Source organism: Tamandua tetradactyla, chromosome X, assembly GCF_023851605.1.
Source record: "Tamandua tetradactyla isolate mTamTet1 chromosome X, mTamTet1.pri, whole genome shotgun sequence".
NCBI lineage: Eukaryota > Metazoa > Chordata > Mammalia > Pilosa > Myrmecophagidae > Tamandua > Tamandua tetradactyla.
The window spans coordinates 147,368,494-147,382,943 of NC_135353.1; the positions used below are offsets into that span (position 1 = coordinate 147,368,494).

The following is a 14,450-nucleotide window of genomic DNA, read 5'->3' on the forward strand; positions in this document are numbered from 1 at the left end:
AGAGATGGGTGAACCGTTAGCTAATAAGGTTGAACTCCAATGTAAGGGAATAGATAGAAGTGAAGGTGGTTCTCTAGTGGGTCTATAAGTAATATTACCACATTGAAGGTGAACAACATTGAAAGGGGTTGTATAGATCTACATGTCCCACTGATTAACATGAGAAATATAAATGGGTTCTTGTAGGAATTGCTTCAGGGTTGTGATTGGTGTGTGGGAGATGCTTGGGTCCAGGGTATGGGGGCGTGGGTGCAGCTGTTGCATGCTGTGGGCTGTGTTTAGCAGGGAAATATCAGTAGTACCACAGCAAACAGCAGGGTTAAATAATGGAGGTAGAGACCAGAGCTAAGAGGTTTAGATTTCCTATTTGGTGAGGGTGTGTTTATTGTTTTCTTTTTTTGTCTTGGGAACAATGAAATTATCTAAAATTGAGAGTGTTGATGGACTGTGGACTTTGCACCTTATACATGATGCCTAACAAATGCAGGTGGCTGAAGGATACACTCACTGAGAAGTAGATTGGCAAAAGATGGTATATACATATGATCAGATATTGTGCTGCTACATAAAGGAATGAAGTCGCAAGGCATACAACAATGTGAATGATCCTGTGGGACATTTGGTGAGGTAAAATAAGCCAGAAACCAAAGAATTATTACAGTATGGTCTCCTTCAGAAAACGCTTAAAAGAAAACAGGGGCCTAGATTGTAAGCTTTTATAGCAGATACATTTAGTCTGGAGCGGTAATTATTATTTCTGGATTTTGAGAGGTTGTTTTATATATGTATAACCTGGTATTTAGAGATAAGAATGAAGCCAGTTAGGTAGGGATTAAGGTAATTCAGAATACAGGGGTGAGGAAGACAGTGTCTGTGTTTTAGAACCGCATTTACTCTGAGACCAAAGGAAGTAAGTCTACTTTGTCCAGAATCTAAATTTTCTGTAGCACACAATCTAACTCAACCTGTCTGGATAGCTCATTTGAACAACTGAAACACAGGGAGCCCAGAATAAAAATGAGGACCTTTAATCCTGTATAGTTTAATGTAGTGCTTGGATACATCCTAGAATACAGTAGTAAGCAGATAATCAAAACTATTGGCAAAGTCCCTTGAGGGATGGGAGAAAAAATATGGAACTATTAAACTTTACCATCAGGGGATACCCTGATACTATGTTAAACAATGGGGACACCCAAATCAATAGGCTATATCCTTGATCTTGAGGTTTGCTCTTTTTTTTTTTACATGGGCAGGCACCGGGAATCGAACCTGGGTCCTCGGGCATGGCAGGCAGGCAAGCATTCTTACCTGCTGAGCCACCATGGCCCGCCCATTGAGGTTTGCTCTTGTGAAGCTTATGTAGGTAGCAGAGAAGCTTAGCCTACCTAAAGATATGTCTAAGAGCTACTTCAGGAAGACCTCTTTTGTTGCTCAAATGTGGCCTCACTCTCTCTAAGCCCAACTCTGTAAGTGAAATCATTGCCTTCCCCCTATGTAGGACATGACACCCAGGAGTGAAGGTCTCCCTGGCAACATGGGAGATGACTCCCAGGGATGAGTCCAGCCCTGGCACCATGGGATCAACAATGCCATCCTGATGAAAAGGGGGAAAAGGTGTATAACTAATAAAGTATCGGTGGCTGAGAGAGTTCAAATAAAGTCAAGAGGCTACTCTGGAGGTCCCTCTTAGGCAAACCCCAACCAAAACCATTCCAGCCAATCCTAAAGAACACCATTGCCACTGCCAAATCCCAACCAAAACCATTCCAGCCAATCCTAAGAACACCTCGGGCAATATATAAGTTTCTACAAAGGTTCCATGCACTAGGTTAATTTTCCAGAAACCTACAACCTCTAGATGAGTCCCTGGACCAGATAAACCCTGAAACCTCGAGGGGCCAGCCTCCCCAGAACATCAGCTAGTTCTATCTCCCTACCCCACATTATTGACAGCCCCTTTCAATACGAAAAATTTACTATGGCCATAGCCCAAACACCCCTAAGGAGTGGGATACAAAGATCAAAGGTGATGGTGGATTTATACGTAGAAGGTAGGGTTTAACAAACGAATATGATTGCTGAATTATTAAATTGATATTTCTTTTTGTTTCCAGTATCTTAGGGCAGCCAGAAGTAAAAACCTAAAATTGTGGAATTATAATCCATACCAAACTCTGAAATCTGTTCTACAACTAATTGCTGTGTTGTGTTTTGAAATTTATTGCTTTTTTTGCATATATGTTATTTATCACAAAAAAGAAAAAAGTCAATTGTAATGATAAAAAATTATTTATTCCTTCTAGCCTCCTATATTCTGGAGCAGCTAGAAGGAAAAATCTGAGAGGATGGTACAGTAGCCTATGATAAACTCTGGGCTCTGTCCTGTAACAATTTGTTGAAGAGTGCTCTGAAAATCATTGCTGTTTTCTTTTTTTGTTTTGTATATATGTTATATTATGCAATAAAAAAGTTAAAAATAAAGGTCACTTTGGTCATTGAGATTTAGACTCATTGGGTGACTCCACCACACTCTCAGAATTTTTTCCATATGGGCTGGTAGAATTTGATTTGGCACAGAATCTACTGGCTTGGGAATATAACCCTGTAGATTGAGAGTGAGTTTGGAAACCACCCTGGTTTTTGCAGTAGCATTTTAATGGTATGACTTTTTCAAGACAGGCTACTGATCACATACACCAGAGAGGGAGCTTGCCTAGGTGTTCAATAAGCAAAACCTCCCTCATAAGTTGTAGGTGAAGGAAAACCATGAAAATCATTGTGTAGCATGCATCTACTAAGGCTGAATTCCTGCAAACACTGAGTTCATCTAAGAGGTGAAAAAAATTGACCATAATTCTTCTGCCTCTTATCTCAGCTCTGGCTCCAGAAGAAAACCTGCATTTTTCTTGTGCCTACTTGAACCAGAAAAACAGTTCCGCCTGTCAGTCATTTTGAGGGTAGCAGGGAGTCACAAGTTAATATATTGCTCATGCACTAATAAGGAGAACATTCTCATCCTACTGAGATTCTAAAAGTTAGTGCAAAGGTCAGTGCAGAAAAGGACTATTGAGTGAAGATGGTAAACCTTTCCTGCTGAGATTTTAGAGGATCCTTTTTAAAATTAGAGGTGATCCTGTATTACAAAGCTCTTGTCACTAGCAGGCTCTGAAAAAAGTTACAGAATAGCAAGGCAAATTTAACCTTTTCAGAAACACTACCAGGAAACACGGTTGTTTCCATAACAAATTCCAATACCTTCTCTTTACTGGGCACCTGCTATGTAACAGTTGATGCGAGGCAAGGGCTCACCTACATTTGGTCGTGACTTCCTTTCTGAGTTCATGGAGACACTATATTTCCAAATCACTTATAGTTACTAGAATCACATGAGTACTTTTGGCACTGCAATATGAGCAAAAGCAATGTTTGTCTCTTAAAGGCCAAGGCCTTTGAGAGCCAATACATTATTTCTCCCATGCTTTCTGTCTACTCAGCAGCAAATGTGGAGATCCTACGTTGAGATATGGAACCAGATGATGGAAGCAGCCTAGATCCGAGGGTCAAATATAGGAGAGGGCCCCTGCCTTGGTGGATTTTAGGTGTACAGGAAATAAACTTTTGCTGTCCTAACCTGTTCAGATTTCAGATTTTGTCTGATGCATCAGCTAGCAGGTACTTTTATCAAATGCACAGCTACTATTATTTCTGTTATTAGGCTTATTTACATATTTTAATTTCAAAGATAATGGTGCATACATTCTTGTAGCAGAAACTTCTAACAATACTGAGAAATCACAATTGCCCTCTATTGAACATTTGTACTAAATTTAGCAACCTGCTCAGTGGTGAACACAACATCTGGTGTATATTATTCTAAAGCTGATTCTAGTTTCCTTCATACATATATATGTATGAAATATATGTAATTTTTCAACTGACATGGGTTCAATTTTCTTTTCTTCTGCCATGGCTATTCTGCCATTAGTCCACACCAGTGTATATTTTTATCTTACACGCTGTAGTTTGTACCTTGTGAAAGTCATTTTGGGTCTTTTTTACATCTTTAAAGTCTGTAATCAACGTGGTTATTCTTTCCTCTTGTTTCTTGAACATATGGGATATAGTTATCATAACTCTTCTGCTGTTATTTTCTACTTTCTCTATTGTCTGCATCATTTCAAGATCGGTTGTGATCAATTAATTTTCCCCTCAGTATTGGTCATATTTTCCCAATTCTTTGCAAACCTGGTAATATTTGAGTGGAAGTTAAAGATTGTGAATTTCGCCTTGTTCACACTTACCCAGCACACTTGGCCTGGATTTGTTTTAATTTAAATAAACATAATCTTGTGCTTTGTTCTGGGGCTCACAATGAAAATTTAGGTTATTTTAAGCTTTGTGAGGTGTACTACATCAGCATAGCCTAGGGGTGATCTTGCCTCACTACAAAGAGACAAAACCTATCTGAGTATTCTCCCTGAGGTTTTCGGACAAAGAGGTTCCCACTCTGGTGGGAACAATAAGTATCCCAGCACTGTGTGTGCTCTGGATTTCTCTGTGCAGCTCTCTCTTCTCTGGTAATTTATGCAGTGAACTCCAGCCGCCTCCAGGCCCTGGGCTCCATCTCTTCAACTCATGAACACTGACAGGTTTCACCTGTGGTTCCCCGCTCTGTACTATGGGCTCCTGGCAACCGGATGGAGCCCACAGTACAGTTATATACTGAACTCAAATCTTTCAGGGATCACTTTCTGATGTTGAATATATCGAAAAACGTTGCTACATATATTTTGTATTTTATCTGGTTTTTCAGTTGTTTCAGGCAAGTGATTAAATGTGGTCCCTCTAGTCTATCTTTACCAGAAAAACACTATAACCCATATGAAAAACTAAATTATTGCAGCATGCAAATGTCTCAAAAGTATAAACCATTTTAAATGCATTTTAATTAAAAGTAGGATTGAATGACTGTGGGCTACCCCCCGCAACCCTCCATACATGTATATATAGACATATATAGAGAGATATTTATATTTATATTTATATTTAAATATAACTTGGAGAATATAAACCTGTACAGCAAAATATCAACAATGTGCCTTTTGTTGGTGGAAATTTATGTGATTTATTTGTGTTCTTATTTATGCTTTCAGTATTTTCAGTATTTTCCAAAAATGCAGAAACATATATGCATTACCTTCATAATTATAATAAACATAAAGTTTGTAAATGTGATACAGAGACCAAAAAACCACACATCTTCTCTTGTTTTTTGTCCCCCCACCCCAATGTTGTTCAACCTCCTGCCTTAATCTTTTCAGCCTCTGGTTTACCCCTTTTTTTTAAGTAGGAGAGAAATTTGAAATCCAAGTGGTGAACTATATTGTATTCAACCAACTTAAAAGCGCTTACTCTAGAAAAACAAGTATTAACTAATATTTTAAAAGTAGAAATTATATTCCTAGCAAAAACATATTCTCCCTGAGGTGACTGGATACAATATAAAGGACTGCATGCAGGCACTATCGGCAGCAAGAAATAACACCGACCACTTTCTGAACTGCAAATTTTGTGCTTATATGGTTCTTGTCAAATCTCATAATAAACAAACTATGTTATTTAAAAAATGTTCTTTCTTCATTGCTGCCATTAATTTCAAGTCGTGGCTGAAATCCACTTTTATTTAAACGTTCCTTGATTTTCATAAGAACAATGTAAGGTAAATGAGCATTTTCCTTCATAGGATACACGCAGTATTTCTTAATTTAACATGAGTACCTTTCACAAAGTGAAAACTTTATAAACAGAACTGAGATTCACGTCTACCATAATTCTTCTCTAGTGTAAATGCTGTCACATTCCTAGTTGTTAGCAATATCTTGCACACTTATTTTCTGTATTAACAATTCCTCTAATATAATGTTTTCATTCATATGTTTTTCTGCTAACAAAGTTATTAATAATCTCACTCACTTTGAAAAGATTCCATATTACTTTTGTACTGAAGATATTTTCTGCCCATGGTATTATCTATTCCAAGTTCACTTCTTTTCCTTTTTTAGACGAACCACATATTCTCTCTCTTCCTGTGAACATTCTTCTTTTTGTTTTGAATCCTGGCCCTCTTTCCAAAATTCATTAAACCTGGAGTTTTACCAAATGCTTTTGATTGAGAGTTAATTCTGCAGATTATCTGATTTGATCATCAACATACGGCAAGTTTTGCACCATCTAACATTACTTTTCCCCAAGCCCTTTTTATGCTGTGTGCTTTGAAAAGTGTTTCTGTCATTTTCTCTTCCCTTTATTTATTTTATTATATTTATTGATTTATTCATTAATGTAGTTGTACCCCATTTCATCCATAAACAATTTGAGGAGGTTTGTTTAAAAAGCATACTGTATAGTAAGATTATATAAAATTTTAAAATATGAGTGATGAAAAATAAGATAAGAATGAGTGTAGAAACAGTAGAAGCCAACAAGGTCAGGACACAAAGAGTTTGTTTCTATTGTTTCTAACATGGAATATCAAAAAAAACACCAATATTATAAATAATTGATTATGCCTGTAAGACAAAAAACAAAGCTGTTGCTGAGTGCAGCTTTTCTGGGTACTACAAGTAGCAGGTGAAAGACAAGAGACAGAGACAAAGAGGGAGGGGGAGGAAAGGAGGGAATGAGAGAGAGAAAGAAAGAGAGAGAGAGTGCATTATTCAGTGTACAGAGTTCTCAATCCTACCCTTACGATAATATGACAACATTTTGGTAAATATGTCAAACTTTTCACAGGTATCCCCAGGTACATAACCGTATGTTGGACTGTCTTGTTTTAGTGGCTCAGAGGAATACATGGACCACGTTAGGTTTCAAGCCAGCCTCCCTCCGGTGCACGACATTTCTGCTCTGCCAAGCTTTTAATGGGACTCTCTTAATCTAATGACTCTTTGCTTTGCTTTTCTTCTTCTTGTGTCCTCTTATGTTGTCCCTATTTTGTCTCCTTTTGGGAGAGCTCCTGATGATTTCTCTTCTGACAGGTAAGTCTACTTCCTGCCCTAGAGTTCTTTAATTGTTTCAGTACGTGAAGGGACCTAGACTTGATTTTTTTCACGCTTCTAAGTGTACAGCTGGGGAAATTGCATCCCAGAGATCACGTGCTTTTGTAAAAGTACACATCAAGCTCTATCTTAATTATAGTAATAACCCAAGCTTGATGGAATTGAAAAAATATATATATATATTTGGAGCCGGCCCCTAAATTGTCACATGATCTATAGTAAAATGTGAAACAACTTTCACTGCTTGAGAGGTTACTGTAGAATATAGAAGTGACTTGTGTTATTAAAAATATTTTATCCACTACTGGCAAGGTCCATGATGAGATAGATGAACAAGAAAATTTGCAGGCAATGTTGTTTATTTCTTTGTATTATTAGAAACGTTGGGATATTCTCCCCTTAAGCAGATTTTTTCTCTCTATCCTTTATTTTCTAACTTTTCCACCAATCATCACTCCAAGATTGCTCATAAGCAATACTGTCATATCCCACTGCCTTTTTATAGCTCTGCATTTTATTTAAATCACTCTTTCTATGATATACATATCAATTTCAGGTGGCCCAACGAATGCAAGGTGGCTGAGAAATGTCTATGAGGGAAGAATAACAAGACATCAGTAGACACTACTAATTAGTATCACAATTTGAAGCCTCCCTATTTTATTTTAAGCATTTATATTTTAAAATAATTTTAGACACATGGAAATTGTAAAAATAGGGCGGGCAATGGTGGCGCAGTGGCAGAGTTCTCTCCTGCCATGCCAGAGATCTGGGTTCGATTCCCGGTGCCTGCCCAGGCCAAAAAAGAAAAAAAAAATAGTACAGATACTCTTGGTGAACCCTTCACTCAGCCTCACTCAAAGACATCAGTTAACTTAGTGACAGTACATTTATCAAAACTCATAAATTGGCATTGGAACAATATCGTTAACTAAATTACAACCTAAATCAGACTGCAAATTTTAACACACACTCATATGATATGGGGGGAGTGGTTGTAGGTCTACCAAATTTTTCCATGTTTATAGATTTGTGTAAACATTGCCACTATCAAGAGATAGAAGTGTTCAATCATCACATGGAAAGCCCTTCATGTGCCCCATTTAGAGTCACACTTTCCCCACAAATTAAACCCCTAGCAACCACTGATCTCTTCTCCATCACCATAATTTTGTCCTTTTGAGAATATTATTTAAATTGAATTTAAGATTTGACTTTCCAATTGGCTTTTATCACTCAGCACAATAACCTTGAGAATTATCCAAATTGTTTAGTTGTTTGTGTGTTTTTAATGGCTGAGTAGTATTCCTTTGTATGATGTAACTTATCCATTCATCCACTGAAGGGCAATTGGGTTATCTTCAGTTTTTCGGGGTATTACAAATAAAGCTGCTTTAGCATTTCTTATGTGGTGTTTCAAGTGAAAATATGTTTTTATTTCTCTAGGGTAAGTTCTCAGAAGGGGCTTGTTTGATCATATGTTAAATGTATGCTTAACTTTATAAGTAGCTGCCAAATTGTTTCTAGGAGATCTGGACCATTTTGCATTTCTACTATCAATGTATGAGAGATGATTCAATTGCTTCACATCCTCACCAACACTTGGTATTTACAGTAATTTTTATTTTAGACATTGTGGGTTGTGTGTAGAGGCATCTTATCACAACTTAAATTTACATTTCTCCAAAGGATAATAATGTTGAATATCTTCTCACCTGTTTCTTTGCTATCAAAGAATCCCCTTTGGTTAAATGTCTTATGTCTTATGTCTTCATTTCTTACATTTGAGTTTAGAGTGTTCTTTCTTAAATTCTAGGTACAATTATTTTATCACATATGTGATTTTCAAATACGTTCTCCCCAATTATGGCTCTTATTTCTTTTTACCCTTCTCTTAACAGTGTCTCTCTACAGAGCGAAAGGTTTTAACACTGATGAAGTACAACGTATTGATAGTTTCTTTATGGATCTAAAGTCCACTCTAAGAATTCTTCATAGTGAAGGGAGGAGAGGCACGCCCTGAAGTTGAGGCAGGTGGTCAGCAGGCAAAAGGAAGCAGATGTCTGGGTTGGCTGGAGCAGAGATTTTAAAAGTTTGTCCCTGTTTCTTACCAGGGTGCCTTGGGACAATGAATTCCTACTATTTCAATGCAGGAATCTGAGAAAGTACCTCACATGATGGGTGCCAGTATACATGAGGTTATATCAGCATAGCACAAAAATTTGACTTGTTTGAAGCTATATGACTCCAGCAGATACAGTAATAATCATCTGAAAAGTCGTTACACATAAGTACTGGCCATTTTCATTAGTATTTTAATAGAATATAGTGAATAAACTAAAAAACCAAATAGTGAATATCAGAGTGGATCACATGTAGTAGGGCTATTTTTAAAAACATTTTTTATTATGAAAGACAACATATATAAACAATAGCAATAAATTTCAAAGTACCTTGTAGCAAGTAGTTATGGAACAGGTTTCAGAGATTGGTATGGGTTACAGTTCCACAATTTTAGGTTTTTCCTTCTAGCTGCTCCAAGACAATAGCAGCTAAAAGAAATATCAACATAAGGATTCAACATACTCATTTGATAATCCTATCTTCTCTGTTATAACCCCTCCTTCTATTTGATCCTTCTCCACATCTTTAGGGGTGTTTGGGCTCTGCCCTTTCTAACATTTTTACTTTGGAGAGGGGTGTTGGTAATATGGGATAGGGGGACAGAACTAGTTGATGTTCTTGGAGAGGATGGCCCTTTTGGGTTTCAGGACTTATCTGGCCTAGGAGCCCATTTGGTGTTTCTGGAAAGTAATCTTGGTGCATGAAACTTTCGGAGAATCTCAGATAGAGCCCTAGGTGTTCTTTAGGATTAACAGGAATAGTGTTGGTTGGTGTGTCAGTTTGAATCTGCTGTGTATCCTAGAAAAGCCAAGTTTTTTTTAATACTCATTCAATAGCACTGGGTGGGAACATTTTGATTGTTTCCATGGCGATGTGACCCACCAAATTGTGGGTGGTAACTTTTGATTAGATGGTTTCCAAGGAGATGTATCTCTACCCATTTGACATGGGGTGGCTTACTGGAGCCCTTTAAGAGGGAATCATTCTGGAAAAAGCTTGAGAGCCCACACAGCCAGAGATCTTTGGAAACGAAGAGGGAAAATACCACTGGGGGAGCTTCATGAAACAAAAGGCCGGGAGAGAAAGCTAGCAGGCTTCCCATGTGCCCTTGCAGCTCAGAGAAACCTTGAACTTCACTGGTCTTTCTTGAGTGGAAGCAACCTCTTGCTGGTGCCTTAATTTGGAGATTTTCATAGCCTTGCCTTAATTTTGACATTTTTCATGGCCTTAGAAATGTAAACTTGCAACTTGATAAATTCCCCTTTTTAAAAGCCATTCTGTTTCTGGTATATTGCATCCTGGTAGCTTGGAAACTAGAACAGTTGGGTTTGGTAAACAGTGGTAATTAGCAATATCTAGCTAAAGCTTGTGTAAGAGTAGCCTCCAGAATAGCCTCTCAACTCTATTTGAACAGTCTTAGCCACTGATACCTTATTGTTTTATATATCTTCTCCCACTTTGGTCAGGAAGGTGTAGTTGATCCCACGGTGCAGGGTCAGGTTCATCTCTGGGAATCATGTCCCACCTTACCAGAGAGACTTTCACCCCAGGATGTCATGTTCCATGCAGGGGGAGGGTAAAGATTTTCCTTGCAGAGTTGGGCTTAAAGAGAGAGAGGGTCCACATCTGAGCAACAAAAGAGGTTTTCTGGAAGTAATTCTTAGGCATGACTACAGGTAGGCTCAGGTTCTCCACTACATAAATAAGCTTAATGAAAGCAAACCTCAAGGCTTTGGACTACTGACTTAGGGGTCCCTAATATTTGAGACAATCTCAGGCTTTCCCCAGTGGTAAAGCTTAATACTTCCCTATCTTTTCTTCCATCTCTCGAGGGACTTTGCCAATACTTTTTAGTTAACTGCCCAACATACTCTAGGATGTATCCAGGTATTACCTTAAGCTATACAGAATTACAAGCCTTCATTTCCATTCTGGGCTCCATGTGCTTAGGTTCTTTAAATGAGCTATCCAGACAGGTTAAGTTAGATTATGTGCTAAAGAAAATGTAGGTTTTGGATAAAATGAACCTCTCTTCCTATCATCTCATACAGTAGGTGAAGTTCTAAAATACAGACAATGTCATCCTAACCCCAGTATTCTGATTCACCTTAATCCCAACACATTCAGCTTCATTCTTATCTCTAATTGAAGTGTGATCTCTTTTTCGGTTTCTTTAACAGCTGCCGTATGCAGAAATGCTGACTTGCCGAGCTGCAGAACTCCAACTCTGAGTCCTAGGTGTCACACAGGTACCCAAAGTTCCAGGGAGATATCAGCTTATACATATATAGCACAGCATCTCAGAATCTAGAAATAACTTTAACAGCTCTGGACTAATGTAACTGCTATGACAGCTTACAATCTAGGCCCCAATTTTCTTATAGGTATTTTCTCAAAAAGACTGCACAATATTTGTCCTTTTGTTGCTGGCTTATTTTGCATCATACAGTCTCCCCAAGGTTCATTCACCTCATTGCATGCCTCACAGCTTCATTCCTTTCTGTAGCTGCACAATATTCGATCATATGTATATACTACACTTACCATTCTACTTCTTAGTCAATGTATTCTTAAGCCACCTCCATCCATTGGGCATGATATATAATGTCCAAAGTCAACAATCCATATCTCACATTATCTCATTTAGTTTTACAATCATCAAAATTCTCAATTTTAGAGAAATTACATTGTTCCAAAGAGGAAAATAACTGTTAAACACACCCTCACCAAATAGAAAGTCCAAACCTCCCCTGCACTCTTGTCCTTTCCCCCAAGTTATTCATCCCTGGTATTGCTGTGGTACTCTTGATGTCTTCCTATTAAGCATAGACCATAGCATGTGTCATGGCCAGGTGATGGTGCCCAGTTGTCTTGCCAGTCAAGCGCTGGCCTGTTCTGCTGCTATGAGGACATTTCATGGACTTAAATTATGACCACGTTGGCTGTGTCCACAGCTGACTGCATTTGCAATCAGCTAAAGGGAGTGTCTTCTGCAATCAGTTACACTTAATCTAATCACCAGGAGGCTTTTAAGGAGGATTCCAAAGAGACAATCACTCTTCCTGCTTCAGCCAGCCAGCCTCTCCTGAGAGTTCATCAAGGACCTTTATTGGAGCTGCCAGCTCGTGGTCTGCCCTACAGATATTGGACTCTTACATTCCCAGGGTTATGTGAGACACTTTTATAAATTTTATATTTACAGATATCTCCTGCTGATTCTGTTTCTCTGGAGAACCCTAGCTAATAAACAGCATACAATACTAGTTTCCCCCATACCCCTGTATTACTGACTCTTTGTACAAGATTCACACTTTTGAAGTAGTTCATGCAAGAACTTATTTATATTTGTAGTGCTAATTGGTTGGATACATGGTGCTATACAATCCCTTTCATTCATGTTCACCTTCAATATGGCAATATTACTTATAAACCCACTAATGAACTATCTTCACTTCTATCCATTCCTTTACATTTAAGTTCAACCTTTCATTAGGGGCTAGATATTTTCTTGGGACTTTTGAGATTATGTATATGTACAGATATATAAATATAAACACAAAATCACTAGCATATACACTTGGTGTGTATTTCTTATGGCAAATGAGACTTTAAAAATGTCACTGTGCTGGACTCTGCAATGTTAGATACTGTCAAAACATCAGAGATACACAGAACCATCTCAAGATGCTAAGTCTGCCTGGTGAAGAGAAGGAATAGATCAGCATGATTTTCTCTTACAGCCCATCACCTATTCTGGGACCCTTGCCTTGTGCAGCAACTTCCCCTTCTGACATTTACCCTGTGATTCTGACCCATTTGCTATATGGGATGTTGTTTGGCAAAAGTCAGAGCATGCAATGAGGTGATAGTACCCACACAGCCTCTAATCAAGGAGCATGGATCCTAGATGGGGACCTCCATGAGGGAGGACTGGGAGAACCAAACTCCAAAACAGAGAGGGCCCTCACAGCTTCACCCCATTATTATCCCTGAGATATTTCAAGCAGCTTTGGGGAGATGTGCTGAGTTGATACCCAGGGCCTAGGGAGTCTCAAGGCACAGACAGCAGCAGAAGCACCCTCTTCCTCCTCCTATCTTTTCAATTGTACTTCCCAGGTTTTGCCTCTTGTTAGGCCATAGAATATTCTCCAGGGCCATTCAAATGCCAGATCCTCCACCAATAGGGCCGCAGCTGTTTCATGCACAAGAACTAATAAAAGTGCCAACAGCAAGCACTTCACAGGCCACAGCTATCACTGAGCACTCATGCAGAGACCCTCTAACCAGGAAAGTGTGAAGATGACCAGGAACATATTCTGATCATTTTCCCCATGATAAGTTGTGCACTGTAACTATTTCACATACCATAGGGCTGTAGAAGTCCACCAGTTAGTTCTTGTAGCCTAAAAATTACTAAAACAGTATTTGCATGTATGTAAAATACTGTGTAATAAAACTGTTCATTATTTCTTTGTTCATAACAGCGAAATACTATCAATATACCAAATGTCTGTGAAAGGCACAAAGACTTCTTTTCACCATCTTGGAGCCTGTGGGGAATCATGCTGGAAAAAGGACTTCTGAAATGGCAAATATGTCTGGAAGACCATGTGGTCCAAGGCTCTTTTTGCTGACTGTAAGTGGGGTCTCTAGAACTAGCAGGAGTGCACAGTCTTCTTAAAACTGAAGGTATTTATGCCCAAGGTGAAACTGAATTCTATCTGGGCAAGACATGTGCTTATGCATACGTAGCAAAAACCAACACAATGACTCCTGGCAGTAAAGCTAACAAAACCGGAATAATCTGGGGAAAATAACTTGTGCCCATGGAAATAATGGCATGGTTTGTGGCAAATTCTGAAGCAATCTTCCTGCTAAGGCCATTGGACACCAAATCCATGTAATGCTGTACCCCTCAAGGATTCACACTTACTGAAAAACAAATAAAATTGAAAAAAAAGCACATAGATTTAAATTATAGAACCTCCAAGTAATGAAAATACTTTAAAACATTAAAATCAAAAATGTAGGTCTATACATATGATACGGAAAGATCTCCAAGGCTTCATACACTATATATAAGACCCAAGACATGATAATTTTTAATACACGCAATTATATATGGGCAAGAGCACATATGTGTGTATAGGAATACATATAAATATACATATAAATATAGATATATGCTATCACATCTAAATTCACAGAAAGGGACTAAAATATTAACATTTGTTATCTTTGGGTTGCGGGTTGAAAAGGAAAGAA

The 14,450-nt window shown here is 38.3% G+C and overlaps 1 pseudogene; it reads left to right on the plus strand.

Moving 5' to 3' along the window:
• Nucleotides 1-13,769: 13,769 nt before the first annotated feature.
• LOC143672115 (large ribosomal subunit protein eL33 pseudogene) lies at nucleotides 13,770-14,121 on the plus strand (annotated as a pseudogene).
• Nucleotides 14,122-14,450: the final 329 nt, after the last annotated feature.